Raw genomic sequence first — 15,678 nt, 5'->3', positions numbered from 1 at the left:
CCCACTTTGTCAGGGACTGGCCCAGTTAGAAGCTGGGTGTCCTGAGTCCTGACAAATATCTGTAAAAACAGTAAAATGTCCCAGTTTCCAACGTTCACTACTAATTTGTCCCAGTTTTCACTCCATAATTATATTATTATACTTGATTTCAGCACATTTATCATGTGCTTCCTCGCTCATTACTACCAAACCCATTAAAAGATAGAAACATGGCGCCATGTGAATTCAACACTGATTGATCCATATATGTGTCAATCAATGTGTCGTTGTCAAGGCTATTGCCTCATAGGACACAGACACATTCTGTCAGTGTGCTAATGGTCAGCTGTCACGTCCAAGGAGCTCCAGGAGGCTCCTTCCTTTGTTCTTATGGCGTTCCTTGTGTAGCTCTGTAGTTGTGCTAAGTTGTGGATCACCACCAAGGATGCTATTGATCAGTGACACAAATTTGTGGGTCATTGTTTGTGTGAAGTTTTCACATCAAGTATAACTTTGGCAGATTTACTTTGTCCACACAAGTGAATGCCAAGAAAAGAGGAACATTCATGGGATTCATCCTCTCGGGACCATGAATGCCTGTAGAAACTTTCACGGCAATCCGTCCAATATTAACTGAGAAATTTCAGTCTGAACCAAAGAGGTGGAGTGACACACAGTCCTCACCGTCCCCGGAGCCACGACGACTGCATGGCTAAAAAGAGTTCCGTGAATAAAGACTGAAAGATCAAATTTAGGTTTAAGCTGTTCTCACAACCACATGTCAGCAGGAATGTGAAGTTCATGGCCAAGTCAATCCCGTCCATCCCTCTTATTATATGATTGAGTGGAAGCAGCCCAGATACAACCAACTATGACTGCATGTCTGTCAGCACCAGGCAGCAGACACGCACTGAGCTGACAGCTCTGTTGTTCCACATTTGCCTCCTGGATCGGATAAATTGCATTCACTCACACACGGGTTTTGATCTAACTGTACCTTTCTCCTTTGTAATTACATCGTTTTGGGTTGAGAGCAGGTTACGTCATTACAGATATTTGATTTCAGTCATGGCACACTTGTGTGTACGTGTACATTGTTCATTGCTTTCATCATCTTCTAAAGACTAATGCACATTACAGTGAATGAAGGAGGCTGATATGTATTTCTCTTGATATACAGATTGTTTTCCCTGTAACCTTACAGTGAACTTTATCCCTCACTGTGTTTGTTTTATGTTCTTTTGCTTCACTCTCGCTGCCCACAGAGTGTTTACAGATGCAGCAGGCGGCTGGTTTTCACCAAAAGTTGGCGGAGACCAAAAACAGAGCTAAAAGGACAGTGATTATTGGACTTGAATTCATCAGATGGCTGGAAACAGGAAACATGTTGCTTTGTATCTGCAGGATGTGTAAATAGGCAACTGTTTGCTAAAACGAAGTAGTTTTGCTGCCTAAATCTAAACAAACTGGGACAGTTTCACAACATGAACTAAGTGTTTACTAGTGTTACCTTGATGGAGGTCTGTTTCCATGTCAGACAGTTTCCACGGTGCCAGCCCAAAAGTTCAACATCTTCTGTGCCACTGTAACCATGGTGATGAGATCAGGTTGAATACTAACCATGTTCACCATCTTAGTTTAGCATATTAGCATGCTAACATTTGCTACTGAACATTAAACACAAAGTACAGATGAGGCTGATGGGGATGTTATTAACTTTGCAGGTATTTGGTTAATAAATTACTTGATGGTGGATGATCACCAAGGTTACAACATTTAATCCTCAAACCTTCAGGTGTATTGACTTTAGATTGAATGTATATTAAGATAAAGATAAAGATCATTAATGTGAAAAACATATCACTGGCAGCTCGTCTCTCTGTTGTACAACACAAGCTTATATCATAGTCTCTTCATTGAAACACATCTGTGTTACAAATTCACATGCAAAACAACAAAAGCCTTGAAATGTTTTCCATATACAAATGAACCGAATGAGGACATCTATTAACTGGCTGTGCACATGCCTACCATTATCATTCACCCTCATGTAAGTGCACTGCCAAGACATCTTAGGCTGAATAAACTCAACTTCAGTGGTCTGAGACGAGGTAGTTCCCTAAATGAAAATGTAAATTATCCTCTGTTTGTGTCTCCACCGTGGATTCCTCCAGTGAGGGATCAGTTTAGTCCTATCTGGATAGCTGTGGTACCTTGTATTGGTGTTGTACTTTAAATGTAGACAGTGCTATTAAATCCTAGAGGGTACAAATCCATTCTTACTTCCACTTTGGTAGCTTGTTGTTGCAGCATGCTTGGACATAGAGTTACTGTAAATGGCTGAGAATCTCATCACCTGAGTCAACCTTGTAATAAAAAGGTCAGAAAAGTTACTACAATCTGCACGCAATAAGTAGACGCTGTGCTTTGTATCTGTGAATCTGAGCAAAAAGTAAAACATTGAAAAGGGAAAAACCTCGAGGAAACGCCGCTCATCAGTTACAGAGGTCAGCGCTTTCGGAGCCAAACGAACAAGGCAAAAACACATTATCTGAGCCTGGCTGGCAGAGTCACACATATTAGATATGCATACTCAGTGCACCTGCACTCAACGCACGCACTAATCTAATGTGGTGCCCTTCGGTGTAAGACAAGGGGGAAATAGACCTGCCAACAAGTAGTCTACCTGCCAGCTGGAAGAGCTAGAGGCAGACTGACAGGACTTGTCGACACATCCGTGATGACTGACGACACACCGTGACACGCAACATTTCCACAGCCTCGATACAAACTCCACTCAGCCCGCCTCAACAGAAAGTCATTAACTCATAGCCGGGCGGGCTGAGGCAGCACCAGAGAGACAGAGAAAGTGATCAGCAGAGGAGGTCGGTGTCACACCCTGGACGAGGAGCCGATAGACCACCTACCCAACGACCTCTAGACGCCGCCTGTCAGTCCTTGAGTCAACCAACCAAATCTGGTGTCAGTCGCCTGACAATCCATATCTAAATTCCCCACTGTTTGTCCTGATCGCCACTGACGGCACAGCGGCTCATATTGACTCATATTAGCAGGGTTAACTCACCCCTGAATGATGGATGAATTTGTGGAGTTTGTCGATTTTGCATTGCATTGTGCCGGTACGACTGAAACCTTAACACCAAGTCTGCAAACTGAACTGTGCTGGACGCCACAGTCACTGATCAAAGCAGCAGATCTTAGACCATCAGATCATGAAAGACAGAAACAATCATGATGCAGCAACTTTACTGCAAATAATTGGCTGCTGATCCATTAACCTTATCAATGGTCCTGTGTCGGCCTGGTTTGCTTGAACAAAGCAACCAAATGAACTCACTACTGAAATGATGCTATGTGTTTACTTTCTGATGTGTTACGTACTGAACCTGTGGTGGGGTCTCTTGGATTAGAAAAAAAATGACCCTCATCATCAATTTAATGCGTTTTCATCTAATTAAATTTGAAAGTTTTCCAGATTTTTCCTTCGTTTGAGATGCACTTTACTTAATTACATCATCTCGTTTAATGGCACACGACTGGAGATTTATCATCACCAACTGTTTATTTTGATGTGTCTGGCAACTTATAGTCAAGTGAGTATTATTTATATAGCCCAATATCATAAATCACCATCTATATATTGAAAACATCCACTTCCTCATATTTACTGAACAGAAGTGGATAGAAACATGCGTTGATTTTCATTTTCTTTAGGCGACAGTCTGGAAAATATGTTAAAAGTTGTGCTACATTTGAATAGAACTTGACCAGCGACTACAACTATCAGAACTGAAAGGAAAAGGAAAAGGAAAGTTCCACCAGTTTTTGGATGGATCCCATTCTGTGCAACTTCCCAGCTTCCCTTAGAAACCAGTCTGCAGCATGTAAACGCACCCGTCCTGCCGTCCTCATACATGCATCCTTACTGCACATGCAAACTTTCCCTCTTCTCTCATTCTGCCTTCGTCCCGCTGCTTCCTGATTGTTGGGCTGAGCGGAGTCATCATCAGATCCATCAGTGTGGAGTCATTGCCTGAGGAAACATGGGCCAATTATGGCCATAAATAATAATGGGAGAGCGCATCTGGCATGATGACTGATGGGCCTCTCTCACAGCTCATTTACATGGCTTTTGTGTGGCCATCAGCGCTTCGCTCTAATGTAATGCTCAGCAAATGAGCCTTTTCACAGAATATTGTATGATTCAAGGGTGGAACCGCGGCACCAGGATGGTGCTTATCGCCAGAAACACGGATCTGAGACAAGGATAGAATGAGGAAAAAGAAGCACTGAAATCGGATACATTAGCAACAAGACTGAGTTTTATTTTCGCTCTACGTGTCGCCAATCATGCACAGACTTCCTCTAACGTGTATGCTTGTGTCTCGTCTGTGCGTGTGTGTTAGAGAAAGAGAAGTCCATCCATCAGCATCAATTACCGTGACATGGAGGGAGATTGATTGTGTCTGTGTGGTCAGGTAACAAACCAAACACCTCCAACACTTGAGCACACACTCTGCAGATACCTTACATGTACCTATCAGGAACCTGCCCACTTGCACTGTCCTCTTAATGACTTCCATATAAGTTTTTAATGAGCTAAGTGTAAAATAATAAGAGTTACTTCAAAATAGAGATTAGTGGTCACTTTTTTAATTCATCAAGGTGGTGTCAGCGCTGCTCAGGGAATACTTAATCTGTCCTTTAGGTCGTGGCAGCCTCGAGCCAGAGAACAAAAGGCTACAGCATGCTGACGTGTGTCCTGGGAGCTGATAAGCCTGGTTGTTAATGGTGTTAGGGTAGATTTCATTACCCCCTCCAGACTGCTCTCATTAAATAAACATCCTCCTGTCACATCCCTCACCCTGCGAGTGGAGGAGCAGGAGGGGTGAAGGGTGAGGAGGTATGAGTAAGACAGACAATAAAGAGGGATGTTAATGAAAAACTTGTCAATCAAAGTCAAATCAGTGGCAAAATTCGGGTTGACGGTCTTAGCAGCACAATAGCTTTCAATCCTGTTTTTCCTGAAAGGCTCAAGGGATGGAAATGTTGGCCTGTTGGTACAGCGATAGACATTCATGTTCCCCAGTGGATGAATCACTTTTGGTGATCCACTGACATCTCCTGTAGTGCCGCCACAAAATATCTAGTTTAGTATTTAATATCTTGACAATTATTGGATGTTCTGCCATGAAATTTGCTCAAGCTCAAGGTCCATAGAGGGTAAATTCAGTGAGTAGCAGAACTATCTACAAGACATTCTTGGTTTTCAGAGGGATCGTGCAGATATACAGAGGTGTCGCTGTGTCACCCAGTCATGTCTCCAATCCAGCTCCCTGACCCTCACTCAGTCGCCCCTTTTCCACTCCATCACCTCTTCAATCAGCCTTTCCTCTGGTTCCACTCTCCATCCCGTTCCCCTCCTGCCGTTAGCTTTCACCACAGTTTTCTTTGCATCCGACCCTTCCTCACCCTCTCTCAGACCTCTCCTGACCTTGCGTGGACGTTTGTTTCCCTCTCTTGTCCTCTTCCTCCCTCCCTCTCTCCTCTCTTATGCTCTGCTCTGACTAATCTATGCCATCATCCTCTCTTCATCTATCAGGGTGCTCTCATTGTTTTGACGTCTAGTTAATTCTCGGCTCATGATTTATCAAATTCTTATTACCGCTTGCTGAAAGCCTCATTCATTGTCCTGATGTATGGTAATGATAGTCCCGGTGTGGCTGCCTGAATCGCAACAAACCCACTCATTTATTTTCTTCTTCTTCTTCCTGTCTCCTCCCTCCTTCCCTTTATGACTGCCTTTCCTATGCAAACTGTTTTCTTTTTACTTTGTCCTTGTAGTTGTCTTGGCCCGTCTCCCAATAATACACACAGGCATTTGCATCTTTGCACGTACACACAAGAATACATAAAACTGTCTTTCTGGAAAGTGCCATGACTACAGCCTATAATAAAATTGACAAACCCTTTTAAACAGTCATGTTTACTACGTGGCATGTTGTCAGTGAATTTAGGTAAATTAGAGCTTCTTTGGTGCATTTGTTAATTGTTGACAAGCAGTGATTATTTTGAAAAAGACATACAACAGGCTTCTGCTACAAAGTTTTTGTTAGAGATTGCTTTATTGTTGGTGAAGTGTATTTAAATGTCTTTGTTTTATACAGAGAAAAGACGGAAAGTTTTGTTATTTTCACTTTTACAGCTTTGGCTCGACATGAAACTCTCCCGCTTGAACAGAGAGAGAAGAGATAAAAACAGGTTCTTTGATTAAAAAGTGCAATTTTCAAGGCCGTGTACAGAAAACTTCAAGGTCAGTGTTCATTACGACTCCCAAGGTGCATTTCAATAAGAAACATCCAGTCACAGAGTTTAAAATGTTGTGAAATGCATCACTGACGATTAAAGATAAAAGTGTCGAGCAAACTGAAAAAACAATCTGAAGCTTAAATCAGTTTAGTTTCAAACTCGGGCTCGACTATGACGCCAAGTTTTGCTCTGAAGTGTAAGAATCAAGTGTTTAAAATTTGCCACCACACTGGACTGGCCTAATCTCCATGGCAACTGCAACTGAGGCTCATGGGTATTGTAGTATTCAGACCGATGCACCATGCCAAAATGACAGAAACTTAGTTGAGATGATTAAAATTGGTGGCCATAACATAAGCCAATAGTATTGTAACACCCTAGTAACCATACAAGACACCATGGCAACCACATAGCAACCACCGAGTGACAGCCTAGCAACCAACAAGTAGATAAAGAGAATATCTGACTCATCTCATGAGCCGCTTATTGAAACTCTTCCAACGTAGCCAAGCAATAACTCTTTATCACAGTTATAAGCATAAATATGGACATTTTCAGTGATGTGTTTCTCCGACGAGGCATCTGTAACTGGTTTAAGCTTCTTCAAAATAACATATATTATATTATATTATATTATATGATATTATATGATATGATATGATATGATATGATATGATATTATATTATATTGTATTGTATTATATTATATTATATTATATTATATTATATTATATTATATTATATTATATTATATTATATTATATTATATTATATTATATTATATTATATTATATTATATTATATTATATTATAATTACAGATGCCTTAATCTGTTCATCACTTTAGTGTTGCAGCCGGTAAAGATGAGGCTAAATTTGATTAATTAATTTACATTGCAGTAAAATAAAAAGTACAATATTTGCCTCTGAATTGTTGTTAAGGACAAGAATAAAGTAGCGTAAAGCACAAGGGTTAATGTACACATCATACTGTATCTCATGGCCTTCATTACCCATGGAGTTTACTCACTTTATAAATAAATAGTTATTAATAAACATAGCAAACCAATATTTCATATACATTCCAGTGTGTTAGTGTGTTTATAAAATGTATTAAAGCACGCTGTAAGCTAAGCACTACATTTAACCAGATTCCCAACAACATTTAGATTACATTTTGCAGAAATTGGATGTTCCTCGCAGCAGCTGCCTGCTTCATGCTGCCAACAGTGAGGCTGCTCCTCTTTTCTCTTAGCCAAACACAGTGGCACCGCGCCTGGTACATCTCGCCACACATTTTTTTAGGCTGTAGTTTAGGTATACCTTTCAATATGATGCAACACAGTGCATCAGCTGCACAGAGAGTGGCCTCACAGTTTAGTAGAGTTTAATCAGCACTGTTGTCATCTGAGGAGGAAGGTCTAATAAAACTGTTGTTCTGAAAATAGGAATATCTTAGAGTATATACAACTTTAATAGAAGTTATACTAAATGTATTTTGATGTTTTTATTTATCTCTTTTATCTAATATTGAACCCTCTGAGCCTCCATACTTTTCGTGGTCCCCCTGTAACATAGGACAGCACACCAGACTAAATACATTAGTTTTCTAACTTGCAGTGTTTTTTCCGACAGGTTGTTGCTGTGAGAAATGTGCATCCATTACAAAGATGGTCAAACCAAACCCGTGTGCTAATAGTCTTTATGTAGGCATTGTAAGTTATGGCCTAATACATGGTGAATAAATCAGCTTTATAGGTCGCAGGTAGTGGAAAATACAACAAGGTGTCCAAATGTAATGACAGCAGACGTCGTTTGTCAGTGCTGTTTGTTTTCAAACCTGTTTTTGAATCTGTTTAATGATGAGACGACTAGGTTTGGTCAGGGTGCAGGAACAAGAACGACTCTTAGATTTGGGGAAACATTATGGTTTGAGTTAAAACCCACCTAAGTTATTAATAAAACCTTCCAGTACAGAGGCACACGAGACAGGATGTGATGTAGGATGAGGCTGTCGCTTGAACAAATCCCAGAAAACTTGATTTATTTCATCTTCCACCGACTGATCACTGTGCTGATGTAGTGCCACGAAAGCCGGTTATCCCCTCAGATCTCCTTCTTTCTTCCCCCCTTCAGTCGAGGTGAAGGACAGACGCTGAGGTAGAGGAGGTCAAGCATTAGCACAACTATCTAATCACATACCTCTCCTCTTTTTCCTCCTCCCTTCCTCTGACAAGTCATCTGTCAACAGGCTGGCGGCTCTGGCCTCTCCATTAGGCCAGTGGCACCTGAGTATTTCTTAGTCCACACACACACACACACACTTTTCCATGCATCTGCCTGCCCAGACAGCCCCCCACATGTGTGTGTGTGTGTGTGTGTGTGTGTGTGTAGGGGTGGGATCAATGCTGCTAGCTCCATGCATCATTTGTCACACCGCTGCCCTTTCTTTAATGAGCTCGTCTGGCTTCAGCTCCTCCTCTTTTTTCCCCTCATCCCTTGTTTCCATCTTTTAACTTGACTTTCCCCCTCTCGTCCCACCTCTGACTGCTCCTCCATTTAGGTAACGATAGATGCGAGAAGTGTGCTGCTCTCAAGTGCAGTTTTTAGGCGCTTGTACTTCTTCTCCACTACATTGATTTGATAAATTTAGTTACTAGTTACATTACAGATTCAGAAGACTAATATTATCGACAAACCAAGCTACCCAGCAGTATGTAAATATTTAAAATGAGTTCCATCTTTACCAGCTGCAATGTGGGAGTGACACCTGCATTAATCTATCAATGATTATAATTAATAACCATTCTTGTGAAATTAACCATTCTGCATTTTACTTTCATTTCTTTCAGTATATTTTCTCTGTTTAGTATTCAGCTCATCATTTAAAAACTTGACTTCACTTAAAATGAATAAAACTTATATATTTATGTTTATAAATGTTTGTGCATGAAAATGACTCAAATGATTCTGTCAATAGTTTTCTGTCAATCAACTGATTCAAAGTATGTGTAGCTGTCAAATAAATGTCGTGGACTAAAAAGTAAGATCTTTTTTTCTAAATCGTAGTGAGGTAGAAGGATGAAGTGACTTACTTGTACCAGAGTACATATACTTCCACCTCTGCCTGTGGGTAACAGTGCTGGATGGTCTGCAGTCGCACTGCTGGGTCGCTAAATTTGTGACGGCAGTAAAACCTGCTCAGGTAATGATGGTAGATGTGTCGTTGCCGTGGTGCCTGAGCAACTAATCTGTCGTAGGAAGACCAGATGAATGAGCTGTGTGCCAGTCTGTGTGTTTGAGAGACAAATAAAAGAGGGAGGGAGGAGCTGTGAGTGACACTTTTAAGAGATATGTGTTCCCACTTATTATCGGGCTGCCAGGAGTCACCTTACGTGTCCCACATGAGGTGATGCATGGGTGCCAGGAACCCAGACACAACAGCCTCATCACATACTTGTGTACAAGTGTTGCTTTTCTGATGCCATCATTGCAGAGACACTGTGTTTTATGAAGACAGTCTTTAGTTAATATTTCTTCTGATCCAGAATTAATCTAAATATGCATTAATTAACTTTCTTCACACATTGGTGGAGCAGAGAGAAGCGGTAAACACAATGTTGTCACATTTTTAAAGGTACTCTGTGGAGGTTTTGGCCTCCAGTAGCTCTACGGGGCAGCGAGTCATATGATAGGGTCACGATAATGATGATAATATCACAATACAGCTGATTCCTAATCCTAATATGTTACATCATGATATCTGTGCAACTGATTTTTAGTGCTTTTGAACACTGAGGTAATAAAAACAAAAGCCTCCAAGTTTCACAAAAACTGAAATGAAATAACTTGAAATTAGATGTCATTGAGAAGGTCACCATTAAATAACCCTGCATGGTCAAACACATGACTTAGAAACCTTTATTTTTAACAACACTGTACGGTCTAAGGTTCTTGCAGACGAAAGCAGCATTGGCTCTTGTCATTTTATGAAGGGGAGCTTTCCAACGAATACCACATCCATGTATATCAGCTGGTTTACTGCTAGCTGGTGTCTCTAAAAGAAAAGGGTGACGATGGACGATGTGGCCGTGCATATTCGTTGTATTTCATCTGAGAGATTTTACACATCATGATTTATGTGTTTACTTACTGTAATGAATGAAACTAGTTCTCATTTTGATTGACGCATGAAGTACTGTTATTCTAAGATAATGGTCAAGGTTTAGGGTTAATGCAACATGCAGGAAATGCATTCTAAAACTTGATGTTTGTTTGTTTATGCATCACAGAAATAAAGGTGATTATATATAGTTATATATATGTATTATTTGGCCCACCCCTGGTGTGTACCTGTTTCCCACTGTACACACTCCACCATTCCACAGGTGGCGCTAATGCACCAGGAACCACAACAATGTACCATGAAAAGGCACCAGGGAAGAAGACTTCAGGCTTTTCAAGATGGATGTGCACAATGCAGGTTTCCAAAGGCAGACAAGACCTCAAGGGTTCATTTTGGCGAGTAATGTTGGTTGTTTACGAGAAAGCTCCTTGATACTGACCAGCTTCTGAGGGAAACATGTGGCCTCGATGTTACTAAACCAAAGACTGCCTGGACGTGGACCCTGGTGCTCTGGTGAGTTTGCTGCAGTCACACGAGCTGCCTGTATCTTGTTGACGGACTCTGTTTGCACTCAGCAGCTGTGTAAAGACAGAGTCAGCATGGAGAACAATGGCGTCACCACCAAGGCAAAGCAGTCACACGACTGGTGGGTTGGAAGTGTCCCATGATGCTGACAGTACTGCAGAATAGCAAGACCTCAATATGAAACTCTCATCATGCACCCTCAACAGTGCAGCACGTCAAGGGCCTCCACGGATAGTTGGGATTCATCCATGCTGACTGCTTTTAAAACTGTGCTGGAGAGACACAGCTTGTTGTATTTATGCTTTGGTGTCATTCCAGCCCTGAATGAGTTCCAAACAGTGATTTATGAGACATATGAGGGAATCGAAGGCTGGAAATTGCAGCTATAATGGATGATGTCCTGTGGATACACATACATAAAGACCGGCAAAGCTGGATGCCAAATACAGCAGAGGAGTGAGGCTTAAGGGGAGCATTTATCCCTTAGAAACTATTTAAAACGCTTTAAACAACAACTTTAACTTGTTTTGATTGGAGCCATTTTAATATTTATTGGTGTATTTATCTTCACTAACGTGATGTCTAATTGAGATATCTCGAGCACATTTCAACATATTTCCAGCCACCAAATACATCAACGGCTGTCACTTCCTTGGAGTCAAGGAGTGAGGCCGTCTTTTCAGACTCACATTTTGCTTCAGAATGAGCACTGAAAGAAGGAGATGCCATATTCTCCACTAAAAGTAGCCTCCATTTGCAATGCAGCAAAGAGGCTAGACTGGGATCTGAGCATTTGATGATACACTCCAACAGATTTACCATAAAAATAAGATGATTTACAGTGTAAAGTACCAATAAGCAGCAGTGTGAGCAGAATATCAGGTGGGCATTTCACTTTGAAGAGACTGGTCTGCTGGCACGAGGGGATGTCTCTGTTTCGTTCAAGTTTTCCGTGGAAAGATTTGCCGCTGGAATGTGGCAACGGTGCCAAACGATAAACAGAAGACTACCTATCCCTTCAGCTGTAGAGACAATAAAAAAAGAATTTGGCTACTGTCAGCTTGACGGGAACACAAGACAGACGATTCCACGCGCTAATGTTTAGATTTTACAAGTGTCTGAAAGTGTCTGTTCGTGATCGGTGCTTCACTGGATGATGGATACAAATGTAGTTGTTATTGGTCAAAGAACCGTTTTTAAGGAGTACTGCACTGTTTGAGCATTACTTTAGCATTTAACATGCCGGACTCACAGAGGAGAGTTTAAAGATCAGGGCAGCACCTGTGGCGATAAGTGGTAATTGCAGATGTGTTTACGTTCTTCTGAACGTAAAATTTCTCTTTCTCCTTGGATTTGCACTTTGCATTTTGAACTTTCATTGTCTGTAGTCATCTGTCTTTTCTTTGTTTGTTCGGCCATAGCAACCGTTGTTGCCAACCGTCAGCAGCAAATGGAGAAAACAGTACTCCGCATCTACAAAGAGGCCGCTTCCATCTGAGGGCCATAGGCTCAGTCACCAATGTGATCACTCATTGTGATTTAACACACATTTATTGAACTGAAAATCTTCAAGATTATAACTTTAAAAAAAAGCAAAAAAAAATGGATGCGGCAGAATCACAGATGTCTTTTTGTTTATTCCATGCATTCTTCTTCCTTGTCAAAACCTGGCATCTACATGACCTACAATGCACCAACGAGCTTTTTAGCATTTTTTGGCTCTTTGTTTTGGTTTTACAGCCCAGACTTTTAGTGTTTTTGGCTCACTCACAGTGCTCTCATCAACTACATTTCCAGCAGCAGCAGGCAGCTGTTTTCAGAGAGAAATCTCTGATAAACACACTGTGAAACACAACACCTGCCCTGCACCAAACACCACACCGAAATCCTCTCACATTAGGTCATGCACACACATTTCACACCTCAAAGTGCAGACGGACCATGCAGAGAAGTTCAGGTGTCTGACTTATTTTATAGTTTTATTCTCCCCATAGGTCCTTAATTCTGAGTGGCCGCCATCTTTTGCTGAATGCTAAGACTTTGTCTTTCAGTGATGTACTGCCCCATCTCTCATTTAACGAGTAAAACCTTTCTTTTGGCAAACTAAGCACTCTTTAGTTGCCAGTATGGGTCACATCTCATTGGAGGTGATTCAGGACTGTCTGTCAGTACTTGGCAATGTAAGGACAAGCTGTCATCTTTCACTGGTTCCTCTAAAAGAGTGAGGCCGTTTTTCAAGTGGAGCTTGATGCAGGAATTTTGCTGCATTCGCTGCTCTTGCAAGTTTTGTGTTACAGGCTGGATCCTCACTCTGAGTTCAGTTTCCATTAGGGGCAGTGACGGAAGCCGCATCCTTCCTCTTTGGTTTTCAACAACACATTTTGGGATGCCAAGGGAATCAGTGGTAACCTTGCCAAGATTTTGCTTTGATTTCAATGTCGTCCCATCCCCAAACAGTGCTTACATTTTGTCCACTTAATGATGAAAGTCATTGTTGTCATATGTTATGTGTTGAGGAGTGTTCATGGTTTGACTTCACACGTGAAAAAAGCTGCTCACTTGTCCGTTTTCTGTAGATATTGTCATCAAAACCTCTGAAAAACCCAATGCACAGTACCTGCTCAGCACCAAACAGGAGACAGACACAGTCGGTGACAATGTGGCGAATATAGTGGAGCATTTCGCGGCTAAAGAGCCACATATTTCCACCAGGAGTTGGTAGAGACCAAAAACAGAGCTAAAAGAGAGTGAATATTAGACAGAAACACGAAGGATAATGATGCTCTGTGTCTGCTGGTTGTGTAAATATTGCTGTGATGCCCCCAACTGGCCAAATATGACTTACTGCTGCTTTAACAGATGCTTTTATCAATGAGTTCATAGATCATAATTTTAGCTAGCAGTAGGCTGCACCGCTATAGACTGCATCATTTTGTTCCATAATGAAATATCTTAACAACTTCCTCTTGTGACACTATGAGGCTGAAATTTTTGGTTTTGAGTGAAATGTCTCTAACTATTGAACGGACGGCTCTGAAATTTTCCGATCACTTTGGTGTTACCTTAATTCTTCATCTAGCGCCATCATCGGGTCGAATCTAATGACATTCCCATCATCCTCAGCTGTGGTTTGCGTTTACACTCCAAACTGGTAATCTACAGTTTCTGGTGTTAGCAGATCATTTATCCTTCCTCACTGCTGCTGATTGGTTATAATTTGGCTTCTCCTGCACTATTAGCTCATTACCAGGTTGATGAAGAGAACCAAATGATCATAACTTGTCTTATGTATTTCTCAGAGTCTCATTGCTGCCCCTGCCTGGTCTTCAAATGGTCCGTCCCTCCTTTCCTCCCTCCTCCTCCCCTCACTCCACCAGCTGGCCCATTCCTCAATGTTATTATTGGATTTCAGAAAGCCGGGAGGGGGCATATATCACATCTCCCTTCGTCACCCCTCCCCTCGTTCACACTCATTCTTTCATTCATCTTTCTCCTTTTTAATAACTCCCTCTCTGCTCTTTGGCCATTAATAAAGATGAACTCACTCTGCTGTCGCCTCCTGCCCTCATCTCTCTCTCTCTTTCTGTCTCTCAGTCGTCCTCTTTCCCTTTGCACTTTATTGACCTTCTTCCTAAAATCTCCCCCGTCTCACTTACCTTCCTCCTTACATTTTCCTTGATGTCCTTTATCTCCCGCCCCGCCAAACCTCACGTCACCCTCTTCCTCCCAGTCTGTAAAAAGCTCTTGTCTTCCCTCCGTGCCCCTCTCCTCTCTTTTCTCCTCCAATTTCTCTCCGTCTGACACAACAGTCCATCATGTGCTGGGCTCTGGACACCGGCCTCCCTCAGACGCTCTCATTCATCAGGACTTTGAAAAGCAGAAATCACTCTCTCCTCTCCTCCGCCGGCCGCTGCCACTTATTGCGCTATCCATCACACCTGGCGGATGATCAATACGAGCCCTTCCCGTCTGCCCCTCCCTCACCCCCTGCTCCTTTCTCTCACCACATCTCCCCCCTCCTCACCCCACCTCCTCCTCGTTTACTCTGCACTGTACGTCTTTCATGTTTGGCTCTCTGCAGCCCAGGTTTATGTGAGAAAACTGAGCTTGTCAGCCTCTTTACGTAGTGCAGCTGCTCCTGAAACATGGAACAAGACCAGAATGATATACCAAGATCAATACATTATTCTCTTTGACAAGGACATGCAATTCAAATAGTACAAAGGGTTCGTTTTTAGGTGAAGATGCACTGTATATCAAACTGTACCACAAGCAGCCTTTCCACCATTACTGGCAGGTATTGTTTTAACAGATGTGACCTAATACTCACCCAAAGCACTCATTTTCTTTATTTAAGTGAAAGTAACAATACCACAAGAGCTCAGCACAACTCCAACCTGAGGCGGTCTAATCAGCAGCATAGCTGAAAACACCTTTAAAGGTTTGTGGGGTTTTTAATCTACACAAAGGCATTGTATTAATTAAGTTGATCATAATTATTTCTAGGCAACCGTTTAGACTCCATAGACTCCATCATAAATCTTGACTGCAGCTATTCATTTCAATTAAATCTGCATTTTCAAATGGTCCGCATTGTTATTTTGCAAAGCATCTTTAACTGACGCTAAAGAGATGAATGGAAAACAGACAAAGATCTGGCAGGGTTAATAATCATCAGTGTTTCATCGTTTACCACTTTTACCATCATAATTAGCATAT

Source organism: Pempheris klunzingeri, chromosome 19, assembly GCF_042242105.1.
Source record: "Pempheris klunzingeri isolate RE-2024b chromosome 19, fPemKlu1.hap1, whole genome shotgun sequence".
In the NCBI taxonomy this organism is placed as follows: domain Eukaryota; kingdom Metazoa; phylum Chordata; class Actinopteri; order Acropomatiformes; family Pempheridae; genus Pempheris; species Pempheris klunzingeri.
This window is presented reverse-complemented; position numbering follows the sequence as displayed.